We start from the raw sequence: 18,903 nt of genomic DNA on the forward strand, positions 1-18,903 counted from the left end.
ATTTACACACATCATGTTTCCCCCACTGGACTACGAGTTCTGTAAAGGCAGAGACCTTATCCATCCATTCACAGTTGGATCCTCTGGCACAAAGCACTATGTCAGGCATGTGGTAGATATTAATAAAAAGTTGTTGACTGAATGAATGGTGAAAAGGCAAGCAAAGTCCCTGCCCTCACAGAGCTTCCAGTGTGTGATCCCTAGTCAATGTTTGTCTAATAAAACAGTGTTTTATGGTTTCTTGTGTGATGATGCAGCAAGAGTTCAAGCCCTGTGATCTGGACGTCTGCCTGTGTCCCTCACTGGTTGTCTAACTTTGGACAGGTCACTTATGCTCGCAAAGCCTTGGTTTTCTCTTCTGTAAAATGGAAATGATGGTCCTAACCTAGCAGAGCTGACTGAGTCACATGAGATGACAAAGACTCAGTGCCTCTCACAGTGCCAGACGCAGGGAGGTGTCATGTGCAGGAATGTGGGCTCCTTTCAGACTTCCTCAGGGCTGCAGGCTGTTCCAGATTCTGGGGTCATAGAGATGACTCAGAACGGGTGCCTGACCTTAAGGCCTTCCCAGTCCCCCTCCCCAGTCCCTCTCCCCTCCTCCCAGGGAGAAAGGCACAGCAGCAGGAGTTATCTGTTGAGATCATTGCAGTGAAAGCAGCAGCAGGAGCCACGGAGGGACCTGGACAGCGTGTGTGTGTGTGTGTGTGTGTGTGTGTGTGTGATTCCTGCAGAGAAACTGAATCTGGACCCACTTCTCTGCAGCACCTCCTCTCCTGTTTGGAAGCCCTCTCTCTCCCTTTCCTGCCTTCCTTGCCTGTGTAAACACACACGCGCACTTACACAGATGCATGTACAGACAAACCCATATCCAGACACACAGTCGCTGGCCCACAGACGTGTACACTTGACTGGGATACACAGGTATATGAATAACTGCACACACAACCCAGGACACACCACCCTCCATTTGTCTGGTCCAGTGAGATAGAGGCCCAGCCCCCTCATCCAGCAGTAAAGCAATTATGCTGGGTGAGGGGGCTGGGCCTCTCTCACTGCCAAGCCTGTCTGGCTTATCTATCAGTCCTGTCGCCTCCTGCTTTAGGCTGAGGTCAGACACAGCCCCTCCATGTTGACAGGAGTCAGCCCAGGCATTCCCCTTGGTAAATTCTCCCTAAGATCTAACCCCACACTCCCCTGCTACAGGCTTGAAGGTCAAGGAGCCCAGGCCACCACTCCCAACACCCAGAAATGACAGCACCATGGCTTGTATCCACACCTCTAGCTGGTGGCTGTGCAGGGGGTGCCTGAGAAGAGCTGCTCCCAGCTTCCTATCTGGTGGAAGGGGAATAGGAATCCTTGAGAGAGGGCCTGGGACAATTGGCAGGCCTGGGGCACACTGGCAGTGGGGGGCCAGTGTGTTCCCACTATTTGGGATGCCCCAGGTTCTCTCCCCTGGGCTCTGTGCCACCTGGATCCTGCTGGACTGGGTTGTGCCAAGCAGGACACAATGAACATAGCAGGCAGGGTGGTGGTGACCTAGAAGTCTAGAGGGATCGGCTCATCCTCTTGAGCCTCTCTGTGGGCCTGACAGTGTGCCAGCTGCTTTTAACTTATTGTCACAATTAGCCCTCGGAACAACCACTTAAAGTAATATGGTCACACTCCCCCATTTCACAGATGAGAAAACTGCGCTTAGAGAGAGGCAGAGCCAGAAGGGGTGCCTCCCCTCGTTCAGTGAGGCCCTGCCTGCGTCCTGGCTCATCCTTGTCCTCCTTGCCACCCCCAGAGGACAGACCAAGTGCCAACCCTGGGAAACAAGTTATTTCAGGACTGGACTGATCCTTCCAGAGAAGACCAGCTCCTCAGGGTGAGAGACTGGAGGAGCTCTGACTCCCAGGGCCTGGCTCCTACAAGGAGAGACTGGGGCCAGACACCTACATTTGGGGGAGGCAGCCAGAGTTGCTGAGGGTGTTTGGAAGGACCTCACACTAGGATCACGGACCCCTGGCAGGCATAACCACACTCAGTGACACCACTGCACGCTGACACCCCCCCCCCCAGAGGTCATCCCTCTCACCTGAACACACTCTGCCTCATGCTGGCAGTAAAGCAAACATGCTGGGCGAGGGGGCTGCGCCTCTATCTCACTGCCAACCCTGGCACACCTCTGACCTCTGGGGGTCCCAGGCTTAGGAGTGAGGCCTGCGGACAGGACAAGGGGTGGGAAGAGAAGGCTCCTGAATGTTGTGGTTGGAAGGGAGAGGCCCTGGGGTGCATCGCCAAGCCCATGTTCTGTGTGTCAGAGCGGGAGTGCGTAGGGCTGAGCTTGGGTACAGGTGTGGGTGGCTGTGTGCGTCAGTGTGGGGAAGAGCCTGTGTGTGTGTGTGGTGTGCCTGAGCGCAGGTTCTGTGTGTGCCTAGGCCTTGTACGTCACAAGCCTGGGCCTGGCTCTGGGGATGTCTGCTCTGAGTGTGTGTGTGTGTGTGTGTGTGTGTGTGTGTCTTTGTATGCAGGGTGTGTGCCTTTTTCATGCATTAATTTTCTGGGTGTGTATATGTATGGTGTAGAATGCATACATGTGTGTGACGCTGGGCTTTGTGCACCTGCTCAGTGTCTGGGTGATTGCTGGGCAGAATTTGCCTGTTGTTGGAGTTTGTGTGCAACTAGAGTATGTGGTGTTTCTTTGTGTTCAGTGTGTGCTTGAGCCTGTATGTGATGTGTGCGTGTGCGTGTGTGTGTGTGTGTGTGTGTAGGGGAAATGTTTTCAGGCCTGTGTGTGTCTGTGTCTTTAGGTGGGATGTGTGAGTCAGGGTGCATGGCATTTGCAGGCCTGTATTTGACTGTGTCTCTGTGTGTCAGTGTCCAGTATATATCTGTGCCAGCCTGTGATGTGTGTCCCTGTGTGTGCTTGGGGATGTTGGCAGCCTTCAAGTTTGGGTGTGTGTATATGTGTGTGTCTGTGAGTAGCCGTGAGCCTGGGTGTCATATAGCTCTATGTACATGCTTAGACAAGGGGTGTGATTAGTGTGCTGGGTATGTCAGCAGATCTGTACGTGTGACATTGTGATTCTTGTTTTAAGGAACTTCTTGAACTAATGTTTTCCAGGCAGCCACCCACCCCTTCCCCAGGCTGAGACCTTGGCCCTGATCTCCATTTTCAACCAGCTTGGTCAGCTTTGCATCTGCCTTGACCTGGGGGGGGCAAGAGAATACTGGCCACCCTGTCATGGCAGGAGGCACAGGGGCTCCTCCTAGTGCCCCTCATGGCTCCCATCTCACAAAAGGCCCTACCACTGAGGCTCCTATGCACCTGCATCCTGCCCAGGTCTCCCCTGAAATGTATTTTACTTTTCGCTAGGGGCTTGGAGACCATAACGAGTCCCTGGAGCCAGGAGCCAGTAGTGGCAGGGAGGCAAGGGTGCTGGGGCCCTTGGGCTGCTGGGGGTGGCTGCAGAGCTCTGGAAGGGAGTACAGATTTGAGTTTCAAAGGTAGCTGGGGCCCAAGTGCGCCTGCTTTGTGTGATTGTGTGTGTGCAGCTCTTGTGTGTCTGCTACTGTGCACCTGCATGTGTGGCGTGTGTCTGGGTGACTGTATTTTGTGACTGTGCCTCTGTGAGGCCCTTGGGTGGGCTGTGAGTGTGGGTGCCAGTGAACCGAGCATTCAGGGTGTCTGTCTCTGTGTGAACATCCACAAGAGCATTGGGCGTGTCTGTGCACGCTTGTGGGCCAGTGTTTGCATCTGCAAGTGTGTATTTTTAGTATGAGTCTGTATGAGCTTGTCTGTGTCTGGGTGCTTGTGCCTGCGAATGTCAGCGTGTTTGGGTGTTCGCTGTCCATGTCACTGAGTGGAAGTGTGCGGGGGCGTGAGGGTGTGTCCCTATGTCTGTGCACACGTGTGCACGGCGTTTGCATCTGTGAATCTGCGTGAGCATGTATTTGTAGAAATGAGTCTGTCTTTGTGGGTCTGGTTCCCAGCCCCTGCATGGATCTGCGAGTGGGTCCACCCATTTGTGTGCTTGGGTGTCTGTGCCATTGCGTTCATGGTGTGACTGTGTGAGTGTGCATCTGTCAAGATGGGTGTGAGTGAGCATGTGCCCCAGGCTGCCACCCACCCTGCCCCACGCTGTGTGTCAGCGCTGCCTCTCTGGGTGCCTGCAGGGAGCTGATGGAACTGCCTCTCTTCACAGGGCCCCTGAGCTGCAGCCAGCCCTGGGCACACCCCACTCCTCCCCCAGCGTCCTGGCTGCCAACCTGCGGGCGCTCAATGGGCTCTCAGGCGATGGCCAGAGAGGACGGGCAGTTAGCCAGTGGGGTGGAGCCGAGCTGACTCACATTCCCGCTTTCCTGAGGGTGTGGGGGCAGTTCTTCAACTTGGCAATGGGTCTGCCTGGCTGTGAGATCTTTGTGGTCCTGTGGCTGCAAGGGAGGCTCAAGTTAGAGTACAGAAAGGACTGCCTGGCCCCAGGCAGCTTTGACTCCTAACAAGCACATACACACTTGAGCCCTAACTCAGACACGCCCAGGCACGTTTCCAAGTACATGTAACACACACAGGAGTGTGGGACAGGACCACTGGTGTATATCCAGGAATGTACACACACACACACACACACACACACACACTAATCCAGAGATACAGGCAAGTTCATGTGCACATCTCACACTCACTGGAACAACCTCACCCTTCCCTGAGTTTTGGACCCTTTGGTGTGAAGTGGACTGAGGCTCAGAAGTCTCAGTGAAAAGGGGCAGCTTGAGTCACTTGATGTCCCTTCATGCTGTCAGAACCCAGGCTGGGCCCTGGGGTGGGAAGGGCAAGTCCCCAAACCCAGTTGTTCCCAGTCATTTCCATAATGTGCCAGAGGCAGCCAAGAGCCATCTCCTCATGAGGGCGCAGGGGTCTGGCTGGACACAGGGAGGTGATATCAGAAAAGACAAAAAGGAGGAACTAGGGATGGAATGATGGTTTCAGGTCCTCCTTCCTTGCCAGACAGGGAGAATTTTGAGATGGGATGGGGTTGACTCCTCCCAGTAAGTTTCAGCAAAGCACCCAGCACCAAGGGGCTGCTCCAAAAACACTTACAGACTGCATGGAAGAAAGACTAAGTGAGTCAGAGAACGCAGAGGACCACCTAAGGGGTGTGGGAACCCCACACAGAGGTGGAAATAGTACATCACATGCATGATTCTGTGCTCGTGTGCATGTGTGTGCGTGCGTGTGTGTGTGTGTGTATTGATATTTAGAGGAAGACGTGTGAAGCCGGAGGTTTGGCTGGAAATATATCACTGAGAGGTTTGTAAGCTAAACCAGAGGTAGATTTTATTCTGAAAGCAACAGAGATCTATAAGGGTTCTGGATAGGAAAGAATCATGGTCAAGTTTGTTTAAGGAAAGACAGGCAACCAGGGCAACTAGAAGATGGATTTGAGGAGTCAGGACTGGAGAAGGGGACTGGTTAGAGGCTCATTCATTCACTCATTCATTCAACAAATATTTACTGAGAGCCTACTTTCTGGAGCTCAGTGAGTGAAACAGATGCAATCCAGGACCCCAAAGAACTCTCAGAACCTGACCACATAACTGCTGTGCTTATGTGGAGTTTGCCTTCTACTGGGGGAGGGGAGGCACATGCAAATACATAAATGTATGAAATGTTACTATTAATAAGTATGAAAAGGAAAATGATAAGGGGCAGGAGCGAGAGGGGGTCAGGGGGCTATTTTAGGCAAGGGGACATCTGAGAAGGTGACATCTGAGCAGAGACCTAAAGGGGGTGAGGGATATTTAGAGGAAGCGCTGTCCAAATAGGGAAAGCTGCAAGTGCAAAGGCCCTGAGGGGGAGCGTGCCATTTACTCAGCTGAGGAAAGACTTGTGGGAAGTCAATGATTTCTATTTTGGACATGCTGCATTGAGGTGCCTTCAGGACATCCAGGGATGGTGACCAGAAAACAGGAGAGATCTGGGTAAAGATAGAGATTAGAGGGACTGGAACCCTGGGAACTGACGCAGCAGGATGGAGAGTAAGGGGTGGGGATCATGTGACTAAAATGGCATCCCCAGAATGGCCCTGGTTCTAGCTGCCCTTCCTCCCAATCCTGCCTGGGCCCACCCTGCTGCTCCTCACTTGTCGAACTACTCTGCTGCCTGAGAGAAAGAGAGCCAGGGAAACAGGCCAGGTTGTTGACTGGAGCCCCTTTCTACATGACCTCCTATGGTCCCCAGGGCTCCCTCTGCCTCCGTCCTGGTCATCAGAGTCAACCCGTCCACCTTTAGTGCTTCCTTCCTCCAGCTGGAGGCTGAATCCTCAAGCAACTCTGTGGCATCTTCCTCCGTTATCAGTCCTGGGGAGTGGGGAGTCTGGACTTCTTAGGTGGCCTCTGAGCCTCAGTTTCCCCCTTATGTTGGGATTTGGAGAGACGTCTAAGAAGGACCTTCCAGCCCTAACATTATCAGAATTTCTGGGGCTCTCACATCACAGTTCAGATGGTTTCAGGGTGTGTTGAGAACTGCTCGACAACTGGCTCTAGTGGGGGAGGGGGCGGTAAGTAGACTTGATTTGTGGCATTTGCCAATTTCCAGGGTGTAAATCCTCCCACGATGGCCAATTTAAACTACCAAGGTGAAATCAACTGGCTGGCGAAATTCCTAAACATTTAACAATCAGCTCTCACAAACTGGGATGAGCTGGATCTAGCACCTTTGGCAGATTCTTTCCAGAGAGACGGAGAGACAAAAAGCTTGGGGTGGGGCTTGGGGGTATCGGCCTATGGATGAGGAGGGGGGAAAGCTGGGCTTTTCAGCCCCCCCCTTAACACCCAAGTTATTCCCCAGGGAGAGGCTCAGAGCCTCTTGTCTGCCCCCATTACACCTCCAACTTTAACCATTTAACACCTCCCGGGGCCCTCTACCCACTGCACTTCCTACTCAAAGGTGAGCTGGTCCCCATAGCCTCCCCCATTTTTCCTGCCTCCCCCAAAAGGGGCTCCTTTATTTGGAAACAGAGGACAGACATCCATGGGCTATGCCATCCTGACCCACAGCTAGACCTGTGACTTAGACAAGTGACTTAGACAAGTGACTTAGACAAGTGACTTAGATATCTGACCCAGCTCTGCCACCAGCTCCTAGGAGCTTCCTCCCTCTACCTGTCCTCCGTTTCCCTCTCTCTAAGATAGAAGGCAGGGCTGGCCTCTCCAAAGGCCCTTTCGGCTGCGAGAGCCTGCCATTGCTATCACACCTGTTTCGGCCCTGTGACAGCTCAGAGCCTCCTCTCTCAGACACATTTCCCCAGCTTCCTAAGACCGTCCCTGCTCCAGCGGCCCCCTACCACCTCTGGCTCCCCAGGCTCCCAGATAAGGGGCCCAACTAATTACATTAGGATTTCATGTCAATTAGCAAACAATTACACGGGCAAATTGGTGCCTAATTTGGGGCAATAATGACAGCTCCTTTGGCCAAGAACAGATAGCTGCAGACGGGACTGTTCACCCGGCCTGGCCCTATCAGAGCTCCTGGAGGCTTTCACACTTACCTGGGCCAAAGCCTGCAGTTCTCCTGTAAGGATCTTTAAGCCACTGTTTATGCTGAAGACATGGCTTGCCCAGGCCTTTGCTAAGTGAAGGGTATAGAGGAAAGGGAGGGAAGGTGGGTTGAGGGGACCGAGGGGAGCTAAGGCAGACAGGGCTGGCTGAGGGTTTGGGGAGGCAGAGAGGAGGGAAGGGTTAGGGGACAAAAGCTTGGATGCTGGAGCTGGTCTTGTGAGCTCACAACTAATGGAGAAACCAGTTGGGCCAGAGCACAGGATGGTGGGGGAGCACAGGATGATTGGGGGGGGAGCACAGGTAGGTATGGCCATACTGGGAATACCATTCTAGGGAATTTAAACATTCTCCTGGAGCCACTCAAGGAGGACAGAAGAGACTGTCCTGAAACTCATCCTGGGCTCCTGAGTTTGGATCACTAGCAACCACCTATCCCACCTACTGCTGCCATGGGATCCCATCTGGTCTCCCCTCCTAAAATCACTGGAACCCACTGCCCTGTTCAGGACCACAGAGACCATAGCAATAGCTGCCAGTCCTGCCCCATCCCCTGTCCATATTTCCCCAAGTGATCACTCTAAAGAACAATCCAACTATATTCTTCCTTTGCTTAAACCCTCAATGGCTCCCCAGTACTCTCAGGATGAAGTTCGAACTCCCTGCCTCAGCATTCACTGTCTTTTACCATCTGCCCCTGAAGACCTCCCAGCTTTCCCTCTCTTCCCACTTCTACATCCACCCTGTGCCCAGGGAACTGGGCCCCACTGCCTAACTGTGCCAGGCTCTGTCTCACCTCAGCCTTTGACCACTGTTTCCTCTGCATAGATTACTCTTCCACACCCCTTCCTTTTACCAGATGCAACCCTCCAGGCCCCCTCCTCTGCCTCCCACATTCCTCCAGGAAGCACCAATTCTCCTCTCCTCTGGGCTCCCTCCGTAAACTCCCTCTCCTGTAGGGACGGTTCACCCTGATGGGAGCTGTTGGCATCAGCGTCTGCCTGTCCTGCTGGACACAGAGCTGCTCATGGGCAGGGCCTGGAGCTGATTTACTGTGTCTCCCTCATCCAGCACCAAAGTGGATAACGAGAGAAGACAAAGGGATGGAATGAAAACATTTTCCCCTGAGGATGGTGGGGAAACTGAGGCAGGGACCCAGAGAAATATTCCTAAACCTGGTGAATGCTTCACTTAGAAAGGAAATTGGGTCTGCCTTTAGCCCTCTGCACATCGGAACAAGGCCCTGCCCCCATCCCTCCAGGGATTTTTCCTGAACACCATCACGAAGCTTGGAGTACCTCACTTGAACCACTCTTACCCAGGTGTTTTCACCTCTCTTTTCAACAAATGAGATTTTTTAAAGCCCCTACTAAGCTAAGGATACCCTCAAAAGCAAAGGTAGCTCTCATGAGGACAATGAATGGCACAGTAAATTGAACTGCAACATGAAGGACTATGGGCAGGCTCAAGGAGGAGCCTCCTGACGATCAGGGCTCAGCCTCTAAAGCAATCCCTAAAGGAATGACCTATGGGGAAGGGCGGCAGGCTTGGCCTATCTGGAGAGACAAGCAGAGGCTAAGGATGGGACACACACCTTCCCAAAGGCAAGGGGATGACCTGGCTGACTTTCCTGGAAGCTTGGTTCTCACTTAGGCGGCTGCCACTCCATCTTAAGGCCCATCACTCACGTTAATTACCAAGAAAAAGCCGATTTCTCCTCATTTCCAGACTCCAAATGACAATATCATTAGGCTGGTAATGTGCAGAGAAATTGTGCGTGTCTGTCTTGGAACATGTCCTGAGCCAGAATGGGAGAGGGCACCCCAGCCAGGGTTTGTCTCCAAGACGCTTCTTGTGGCAGAGGGCCAATCTCAAGAAGAGGTGCTGTGCCACCAGGGCAAAGGCGCTCTCCCTCTCTGTTCAGCAGGTACCACTGATGGTGATTAAACCATATCAAGCAATGGTGTGGTTAACAGGCCACACATACGAGGAAACTGAGGCTCAGAGAGGTGAAGTGATTTTCAGGAGTTCACATCTCAGAGCTCAGTTTGACCCCAGGTCTGCCCAAGGTCAAAGCTCAGGCTGAAAACAGTCTTCAATTCAATCCACGCTGCACTCTGGGAACATGTCCTCTGCCTCTGCTCCTGATACAGAGAATTGGACCCAAACAGGCTCTGCCCTCCAGAGCTGAGGTCAGTGGGAGAGAGACAGGATGTAAAAATATAACTATAGCTCCGTGTGATCTGTGCACGACACAGAAGAGGAGATACAAGAGATTTATACTCACCAGTAACCAAAGAGATGCAATTAAAACAATGCAATGTGGTTTTGCCTACTGAAATTAATACAGCTGTTGCTTTTAAAAGACAGCATCAGTGTTGGTGAGAACTGAAATCTGGAGCATTCTCAGACTCCAGTGATGGACAGGTAAATTAAAACAACTTTTCTGGAAGTCCATGGGGCCATGGTGTCGAGACCTTTAAAAACAGACTGACCCCTTGGTTCTGTTCATCTACTTTTAGGAGTTCAATCTAAGAAATAAGCAAAGATGTGGAAAAAGAGCCATGCGTAAGGATGTTTATTGCCATTATTTATGACTGTGGAAAATCATAGCCAACATAAATGTCCAGCAACAGAGGGTTAGTTAAATAAATTATGATATATCCATATATAAGAATATTATGCAACCATTAGAAGTCATGTTCTTGAAGAATTTTTAATAACCTTGGAAAATGCTCACCGTATAATAATAAGTAAAACAAAGCAGGAAACTATACACATAGGATGTTCTTAACTGTATAAAGGAAATACTTAATCAATTCATTTAAAGAAAGTCTAGAAGGAAATAAACTGAGAGTTAATCTGAGGGAATTATGGGTGAATGTTTTTGTTTCAATTAATACTTTTCTGTTTCTTTTAAAAGTCACTAGAAATACATGGTGTGTGTGTGTGTGTGTGTGTGTGTGTGTGTGTGTGTGTGTGTGTGTGTGTGTTGGGGGGACCATCCTAGGATGTCTTGAGAATACAGAGCCTCCTAACCCAGCCTGGGGGCAGTCAGGGAAGGCCTCCTGGTAGAGGTGATGTCTGTGCTGAGACACAGAATGAGTGAACTTTACCCAAAGGAGAATCAGCTCTAGGCTAGGAAACTGTGTGTGTAAAGGCACAGAGGAAGAAGGGATTCTGACCTCTTCTGGGAACTCTTAGTAGCTTGTGTGGCTGGATGAAAGGGCAACAAGTAAACCCGGGTGGTGAGTGGAGGGGACTGGAGGACCAGGTTAAGGAGCGGGTGCTTTGCCCTGGGAACAAAGTTGAGCATTAATGGTGCTAAGCAGAGGATGTAACAAAATCCAAGTTATGTTTTAGAAAGATCATTCTGGCCACAGAATGGGGAGGGGAGAGGGGCACAAAATGGAACACAGAAACCAGAGGAGAGCAGTTAGGGGGCTGTTGCATCTTCTGGGTGAGAGAGGGGGTTGGCCTGTGCTGGGCAGTAGTGGCAGATGAAGGGGGGGCAGTTGGAGCAGTGATTGCCAGGAGATTTGACAGGACTTGGTGATTAATTGGAGAGGGAGGCTGGGTGAGGGAGGGAAGGCTCCACCTCTGACAGCGATATAGCATATGCATGCACACACACAGCCGAGAGAGTTAGATTGCATGGTTTCAGTAGTGCCCCCCCCTTCCCCCAAAGAGGTAGATTTGGGGCTTACTTGACATTGGCTGCAGACCCTGGAAGAAGTTGACCTTGACCCAGTCACCACACCTGGTTTCTGGCTCACCCTGGACACGCCAGGGAACTGGATACTCTATACTCCCAACTGCAGCTCCAGAAAGCGGGAGTGGGCAGGGTTGGGGGATAGCCCACTGGGAGCGGGGAGAAGGCAGGGGCAGGGGCAGACATAGAAAGGCCACAGCTAGGTCTTCCCTCAGGACACAGATACACACTCACACATGCACCTTGATCCACAGATAGCGAGCAAGTCACCCATGGAGATGCTGAGCGTCAAGCCACAGGCAGAGATGTACACAGAGACACAGCCTGTCAGAACAGGCCCTGTCACACACGCAGTCAGACAGCTCCAGCACAGTTAGCCCCACACAGGTCTCACACTCAGGCCATTGTGCCCAGCTGGATCCCCCAAGGTCCTCCCAGCTGCTCCACCCCCAGCCCCACACCCTGCCTCCCCAGGACAGGACAGAGGGCTGGCAGAGGGGCCAGCCTGGGGGACTGGCACAGGGACCAGCAGCCAAACGGGGCAGCCGGGAGGGAGGCCTCTGAGAAGGGGTTGCCAAGGCAACAGGCTTCTGCAGAACCAACTAGGGGCTTAGATTCTCTTCTCTTATTTTTAGAAGTTGGGCCTGGGCTGGTTGCGCCTGCCAGTGGGCCAGACCCCCAGGCAGTCCCCAAGGGCATAGACGCCAGCTTCAACCGCCCCCCTGGGGGGGTTCTGGTGGGCACTGCCCATGTCCAGGCCTCTTCCACAGGCCCCAGCCCTCTTCCTGAGTCATGTCCTGGGCAGGATCTTCTACTCCCTCTGTCTTTGCACAGACCCAGGGTCCTTCTACCAGCAGCACCCTCTACCCTTCAAGCCCTAGGAATGAAGACACAGCTGCTCGCCCACTGCAGCCTGTTGCTGTCTGTGGCTTATTTGATGATGTATCAGGGGAAGAAGGGGTGGGGGGCTTTGCCAGATGTGTGTCATGGTGTGTGAGAGGCTGCTGTCTGAATGAGTATATGTGTGTGCATCTTAGGGGAGACTCTCCCCCTCATAGTTCGTGGGCCTGTAAGTGTGTGTGTTTGTGTGAATTCCCTTTCCACAAGGGTAAAACAGAGTTCTCACTCTCTCCCAGCCCCACTCACCACCCCTCCTGGGAACCTCCACCTTTGCCTGGATCTCTTAAAAGTGGGGGTGAGGGCAGAGATCTCAAACTAGAAGGTTGGCGGAGGGCCTGGGCCTTGGTATTTGCCCCTGTCCAGACCCTCCTCAAGTCTGAGCAGATAGCTCCTGGCGGGGGCGGAGCGGGAAGCCAGGGAAGAGTGGTGGTGAGGACAGAGACGGCTAGACAGATCCCAGTGGACAGAGGCTGGATGAGGAGGATTCCAGGGAGCTCCAGCGAGCTGATTCTGGTGACTCCTCCAGCTGCTGGGGATTTCTCTGTTAATCTGGGACTGCTCTGTTTGCATCTCATTTGCCTATATTTGCATAAGAAGAGCCTGGCTGGCACCAGAGATCAAAATTCCTTGCCTGGGTAATTGTGTGAAAAAGCCTCTAGAGACCAACCAAGCAGGAATCCTGGGGGAAGAGAAACAGAGGCAGGGAGCTGGATGTGTTGACAGTCGTGGTCCCTGTTCAATCCAAGGAGCTTCCACTTGTCCCTCAACCCTGGTGCAGGAGGGGTGGGGATGTCAGTGAGAATGGGGTAGGAAGGTCACAAGACTGAGAATCAAGTCGCCCTTGAGAGCCCCTGGCACCCAGATGGAGTTGGGGACAAAGCATTGCCATGGGTGGGAATGGCCCAAAAGTGGTAAGGGCAGAGTTAGGAGTAGGGGTGGGGAAGTAAAACTCAGCAATCCCCTTGTCTAGCTAAGAGCTGACCCCCTCACAGCACCCCCTAGGCTGATGAAGAGCTGACTCCAGCCAGAGAGCCTGGGATCATATCCTGGATCTGTCACTTACTAGCTCTAATACTCTCAGACCCAGGCAACTCAAGAACCTGTCCTGGGCCCCCCACTTAAAATGGTACCACCTTGGCCTCTACTGCACGGGGTGAAGAATTTGAAGGTCCACAGGCTCACAGGCCCACCTAGAGCTCCAGCTCCCTTCTGGACCATACCCCAACCCAGAACCCTGGAATTCCCCACGCAACAGCCCTGAGCCAGCTGCCAGGGCCTGGGTGGCCTCTTTCCCACGTCTCTTCTCCTTAAGCTCTAAGAGTGGTAGGAGGGTGGCTATATGCCAGGAGTGTGAACCAAGAAGGAATCCGAGTATTGGGGCATCCAAAACAGGAGGCATACAAGGCCCCTCACGTAGCCCCCTGGAGCCTAGGGATGGAAGGGGTGGGGGAAGGGAGATAGGGGGATAGGAGGGTTGGAGGGTTGGAGGGGTGTAGGTGGAGGGCTAGGGGCTTCTTTTGTATTCCAGCCCCAGTCTCTTGAAACATTTGGGTTGGCTCTGACAAGCTGTGACCTTGGGCAAGCTACTTAACCTCCCTGTGCCCCCAAGTAGGGTTAATAATAGTAGCTGCCTCACAGACTTGTTATGAGGATGAACTGAGTTAGCTCGTGTTAAGCACTGAGAACAGTGCCTCGCACAGAGCAAGAGGTTGCTATTATTATCTATTATTCTGGGATTTGGCTCTTTTCCCTCCTGCTGCAGAAGAAGCACCTTTCCCTGGCTTTGAGAGACTGAGGAAAAGGTAGGGAATGGGGACAAACCCTCCGCTCCCTCGCCCTCCTCCCTCCCAGCCCAGGTGCCCCTTTTCTCCTTCCCCAGTTACTGCACCCCCAGGCCAGGATGGCCCGAGGCCAGCCAGGTTGTTCAGCTGAATGTAATGATTTAATGGTCTTATTACTGGATGGATGGATGGATGGATGGATGGATGGATGGATGGATGGATGGATGGACAACAAAGATTGAATGAGTAAAAGTCAAACAGAAGGCTGACCAGCAGATGGTTTGGCTTTGGAGCCCCTGGGATCTATTTCCCTGGACCATTTTCTGTTTGCTTTCATTAGATAGTGGGAGGCAGAGAGGGGGGTGAGGGGCCTGGCCAGGCTCTACAAGGTCAACTCTGGTTTTGGTGAGTGGCTCATGCCTAGGGAGAAGGTGCCTGTGCCTGTGAGTGCTACAGGGGGAGTACCTGCCTGAATTTGGGTCCTTTAGTGTCCTGCGGAAGTCTGAGTGTGGGTGAGTGTCTCTGTCTGTGTGTTCCTGCTCAGAAGCTCCTGCCCAATAATGAGAGGCTTTGGGGCATGCCACATCAGGATCTAGGGTGAGGGGGGTATTGGTGAGCCTCATTACCTCTTTATTGACACCCCTTCCCCCCTCTGGCAGAGCCAGGCCTCAGTGCACCCGCCTGTCAGCTGGCATATTGGCTGGTGACGGAGAGCTCTCATGGGACCTGGCGACCTCTGCCATCTGGCCAGGCTAGTGTTGGGAAAGGTGGGGGGGCCTGTCCCAGGATGCCCTCTGGGCCCCAAGGCTCATCTCAAGAGTGATGGGAGTATGGGCATGTGGGAGCACAGGTGTGTGTGTGTGTTGTAGCACATGTGCAGGTGTATGTGTGTGTGTGTGTGTGAGAGAGAGAGAGGGAGGGAGATTTCGTGTGTGCGGAGGCTGTGCATAGGTGGCTAGGTCTGGGTACAACTGTGAGTAGGATTTTATGTTTGTATCCACAACTATCCGTGCTTGTGTGTCTGCATGACTGTCTCCTGGTGGTCTGGGGTTTCTGTACATAAGAGTATATGTCCCAGACTGCGGGCTCAGTGCATGGGTCTGGGGATTTTCTGTGGAAGCTCTGAGGTGGAGGCAGGAGTAGGGAGGGGTCAGGCCCAGTGGGGACAGAGCTGTGGCCTTGAGAGGAAGGTGCCCATTCTCAGTGAATTCCTGGCTCAGCTTTCAATTGGGAGAAATTCACCTCCAGGTGCATTTCTTTAGAAACTGTTCTCCATCTCTCTCCTGGGTGAGGCCCCAATAAGTACGGAGTCCCACTAGTGGAGCTGGAAGTCCCTGTGAGGGAAGCAAGGTAGCCCAATGAGTCCTAGAGGATCCTTGACTGTCCTCAAGCCCTGTCTCCTGGAGGTAGACTTTGGGTTCAGGCACCCTCAGAACTCCTGGGTCCCTGGGAAGCCCCTTGTAGACACTCCCCTCACCTGCCCCAGCACAGAGACAAGGCATATGTAAAGCCACCCTGAGGTACAGTCACACAATTACCCAGATGCGGGCACTGGCACAACATCACACATGAGCCAGAAATCCACATGGATAGTCGCAGACCTTCTGGACACAAGCACATGTGCACACACCCATGCACACACCACGACACACAAACGTTCATTCAGGGACACCGATGTACAGGCACATGCCTCTCTACACACAAGAACATGCCCATACATTGGTAAAACACGCTCTTGCAAGGACACACATGCTTAGAGCAGCACGCCTGCAGACACGCTTGAATATGTGTTCACACATTCTGTCCCTCCCACCCTCTCTGCAGTTCTCAGTCCCACATACTGTGCAGCTCTCACCCACTGTGGAGGCCCTTTGCAAGGCGGGCATCAAAGAAAGGCGGATGCCATATGCATTGGGGACTCTGTCAGTAGGTAGCTGTGTGTGTCTACATGTCCAAATTCGTGTATGTGTTTGTCACTGTGTGTCCGGTAGTCTGAGTGGCTCTAACTTTGTGTAAACCAGGGAAGTGTCTCTTTGTGACACTGGGTATTTTTCTATGCGTGTCTGTGTGCATTCCTGGCAGGACCTACATGTAGCTGTGTGTACCCATTTGTGTGAATGTGAGTGTTGGACAACAGTGGGGAGTTTATCTATCTGTGTGACCGCATCTTGTGGACTATCTGTCTGAGCTTGTCTGTATATGTATGCTTATGTACATGTTTGCATATGTGTGCATTTTTCATATGTTTATGGCTCTGTGGTCCACAGGTCATCTAGCTGGGCAGGCTCCCCTCCCGGGAAGAGGCTGTGGCCCGGGGTGGGGCCAGGTGGGACCTCGAAGCATCCCTCAGCCATTGACAGTCGTATTTACAGAGCTCCAAGTAGGATGTAATTGCTTCTATTAATCTTTCTCCGGTTGTTAATTGCTCACTTATCGGGTTGTGTATTATGCCGACTGTTGCTCTTAATTCGCCTCTATAGCTGCAGGTGCTCACTGCCTTATTAACTGTTAATCGGCGCCACTAGGGATGGAGACTTAATTGGCCCCCAGAGTGGGACACAAGCAGGCCAGCCCGGGCACTGCCAGGCTCTTAGCCTGTCCCTGGAACTCTTACCTATGGAGCATAGGTTGCTACCAGAGAAGGAGTTGACCCATCGCAATCCACTGGCAGATAGTAGTCCAGCACACAGCAGTAACAGTGACAGCTGCAAGGTATGACCCCCTCCTCCAGGAAGCCAACCAACCAATTAGAATCCAGCTCCTACACTCCCTCTCATCACCAACCCAGAATGGGAGCCAACCTCATTATTTTAATTATCTGAACCTAACTGAGAACTAAGAGACTAACACTTCTTCTGCCTTCCCTCTGATCCAGGCAGTCAAAGCTGTTAAGATATCAGAGACACTGGGAGAAAGGAGGGCAAGGTGAAGGAGCTTCTGCCAGAGCAGGAAGGTGAAGTTAGATACAGGAAGGACTTCCCAGTTTTTGAAGAGGCCATCTGGAACAATCAGAGTCCAAATAAGAATAAAAACTTCCAGGAGGAGATCTGCTGCTCCATCCTAGCCCCCCTCGAGGGGCCCCTCTCAGCCTCTGCTTTCACAGCCCCAGCCTCCCTGTGGCACTGCTCCACAGCTGCAGCAGTGAGAGAGTCTCCCTACAGAGTGGACTTCTGCCTTCTCCGGCCCAAGTCACAGCAGAGGAGTCCCAATTGTCCACAATGGGACACTGAGGCCCAGAAAAGGCAAGGGAGTGACTCCAGGCTCCCCAATCCTCTCTGGCAAGGGCTCAGATATGTGGGTCTCCAAGCAAAGTTTCTGCCTCCAGCCTCCCCCTAGACCCTGCTCCATCCCAGACATCTCAGACCTGGAGGGGACTTTCTCGGTCACCACCTTGTTAACTCTGGTCTTTAAGCCTCTCAACCTCAGCTGCCACTGCTGCAGCTGCCTCAAGCTCCAGCGCCTTTGAGACAGCAATGCAAGGTTTCTGGAAACAGCTGGCCCCTGAGAGAGACAAGTGTGTTAAGTGGGTGCATGCGTGGTGGTGGTGGTGATGGGGTGGGGGTGGGAGGGTCCATGCTTCACCAACCTGGTCTCCAGCCTCCAAGAACGACAAGCAGGCAAACAAACCAATAGTCCACGTTCTGCGCCTCAAATCCAGTCTGCCCTGACATCTGAAAGTCTGTCCTAATGTTGTTAGTTGTCATGTCTTGAGCTGCAAAGGAAGTTGATTTGCTTTGGTTGGGTCCTGAGAGGAGCTGGGCTCTATGGAGAGAGGGAGGGAGCTACCATTAAATGCCTACTGTGTGCCAGAAGCAGCAATGAGTGAATGCAAAAGTCGCATCTCACTGAACCCTCACATAACCCAGTGAGTCAGGGATTAGTATTCCTCTTACAGGGGTGGAAACTTAGCCATAGAGAGGGAAACTAAACTCGCCCAAGACCACACAGCCTGGAAAGGGCAGAATTGGGATTCCAACCATCACCTGGGGGTCTGGGGGTCTTTGGTCAGGGGTATCTGGATGGATTCAATCTAATGGTTCAATAAGGTGACCAGGGCCGGGAATCGGTGGTCACTATTACATTTTACCCACTCAACCCCAATCTGGGAACATTAATAAGAAAAACGCTCACGCATGCGCAGCCTTCGTGCCCATCAGGCAGGCTAAGCAGCAAAGCGAACTGTCCAGGGAGAGTTGCCCAGACAAGTTCCGGCCCGCCTCTATGTTAATGACATGCAGATATATGTAAATTTGCACGAGCAGCCGCTCAAACCTTGGGAAGCAATGGGATGACACAGAAGTTTCTATGGAAACCCAAAAGCGACCCCCCCATACACACACCTCACTGTACAAGCAGTCGCAAAGACACGTGCACAAAGACCCAGGGTTCCTCGCTGCAGAGCCCAGAGCATCACCGGGTCGCGGCGGGTGTGAACCGGAAGGCCCCGCAGAGCCCGCGTCCAGCTGGCGACGCTGAGCTGGGAGAAAGGCGCGGGGAGAGCGGCGGCGCGCGGCGCCTTCCACTGAAACCCCGGGGAGCTCGGCGGCCTTCCAGTCGCGGGCGCCTCCTACGCCGGCCTAGCAACGTGAGCCCCGCCCAGCGTTGCTTAGCAACATCTCGTCGAGCCTAGCAACCGTCGGCCTCGCCCCCTAGCAACCGCTCGACTAATCCACCGTCCGGGCCTCCGCTGCCAAAAGAAAGGCAAGGGGCTTGTGGACTAGCGCCAAAAGGTGGCTGGACGTCTTGTTCACCAGCCTCCGGCCTCGAAGCAGGCTGCAGGATTTCGGGGTCCACCGATAACCCCCTCTTCACAAAGGGGAAAACTGAAAGGAAGCCCCAGCCCAGACTACAGAGCTTGCTCTTTCCTGAGTGCCCCGGGAAGGCAGCAAGGGCCCCGTCTCCCTGGGAGGAAGCCCTGCACCTGGGGAGGGAGTGTACGGCCATCTCCTGCTCCAACTCCTCCCGCTTCAG

At 53.0% G+C, this 18,903-nt stretch overlaps 1 protein-coding gene across 1 annotated transcript in view; it reads right to left on the reverse strand.

Annotated features, from left to right (window-relative positions):
* Positions 1–18,376, reverse strand: part of ADGRB2 (adhesion G protein-coupled receptor B2) — a 60,009-nt gene extending 41,633 nt beyond the window's left edge. Inside the window, exons 1-2 of the mRNA XM_016217442.2 lie at positions 18,273–18,376; positions 17,519–17,644 (exon numbers count right to left, since the gene is read on the reverse strand). The gene's annotated coding sequence lies outside the window, so the exon portion shown is untranslated. The remainder of the gene's footprint in view (positions 1–17,518; positions 17,645–18,272) is intronic.
* Between the last annotated feature and the right edge of the window lie 527 nt (positions 18,377–18,903).

This window comes from Miniopterus natalensis, chromosome 9 (genome assembly GCF_054644295.1).
Source record: "Miniopterus natalensis isolate mMinNat1 chromosome 9, mMinNat1.hap1, whole genome shotgun sequence".
NCBI lineage: Eukaryota > Metazoa > Chordata > Mammalia > Chiroptera > Miniopteridae > Miniopterus > Miniopterus natalensis.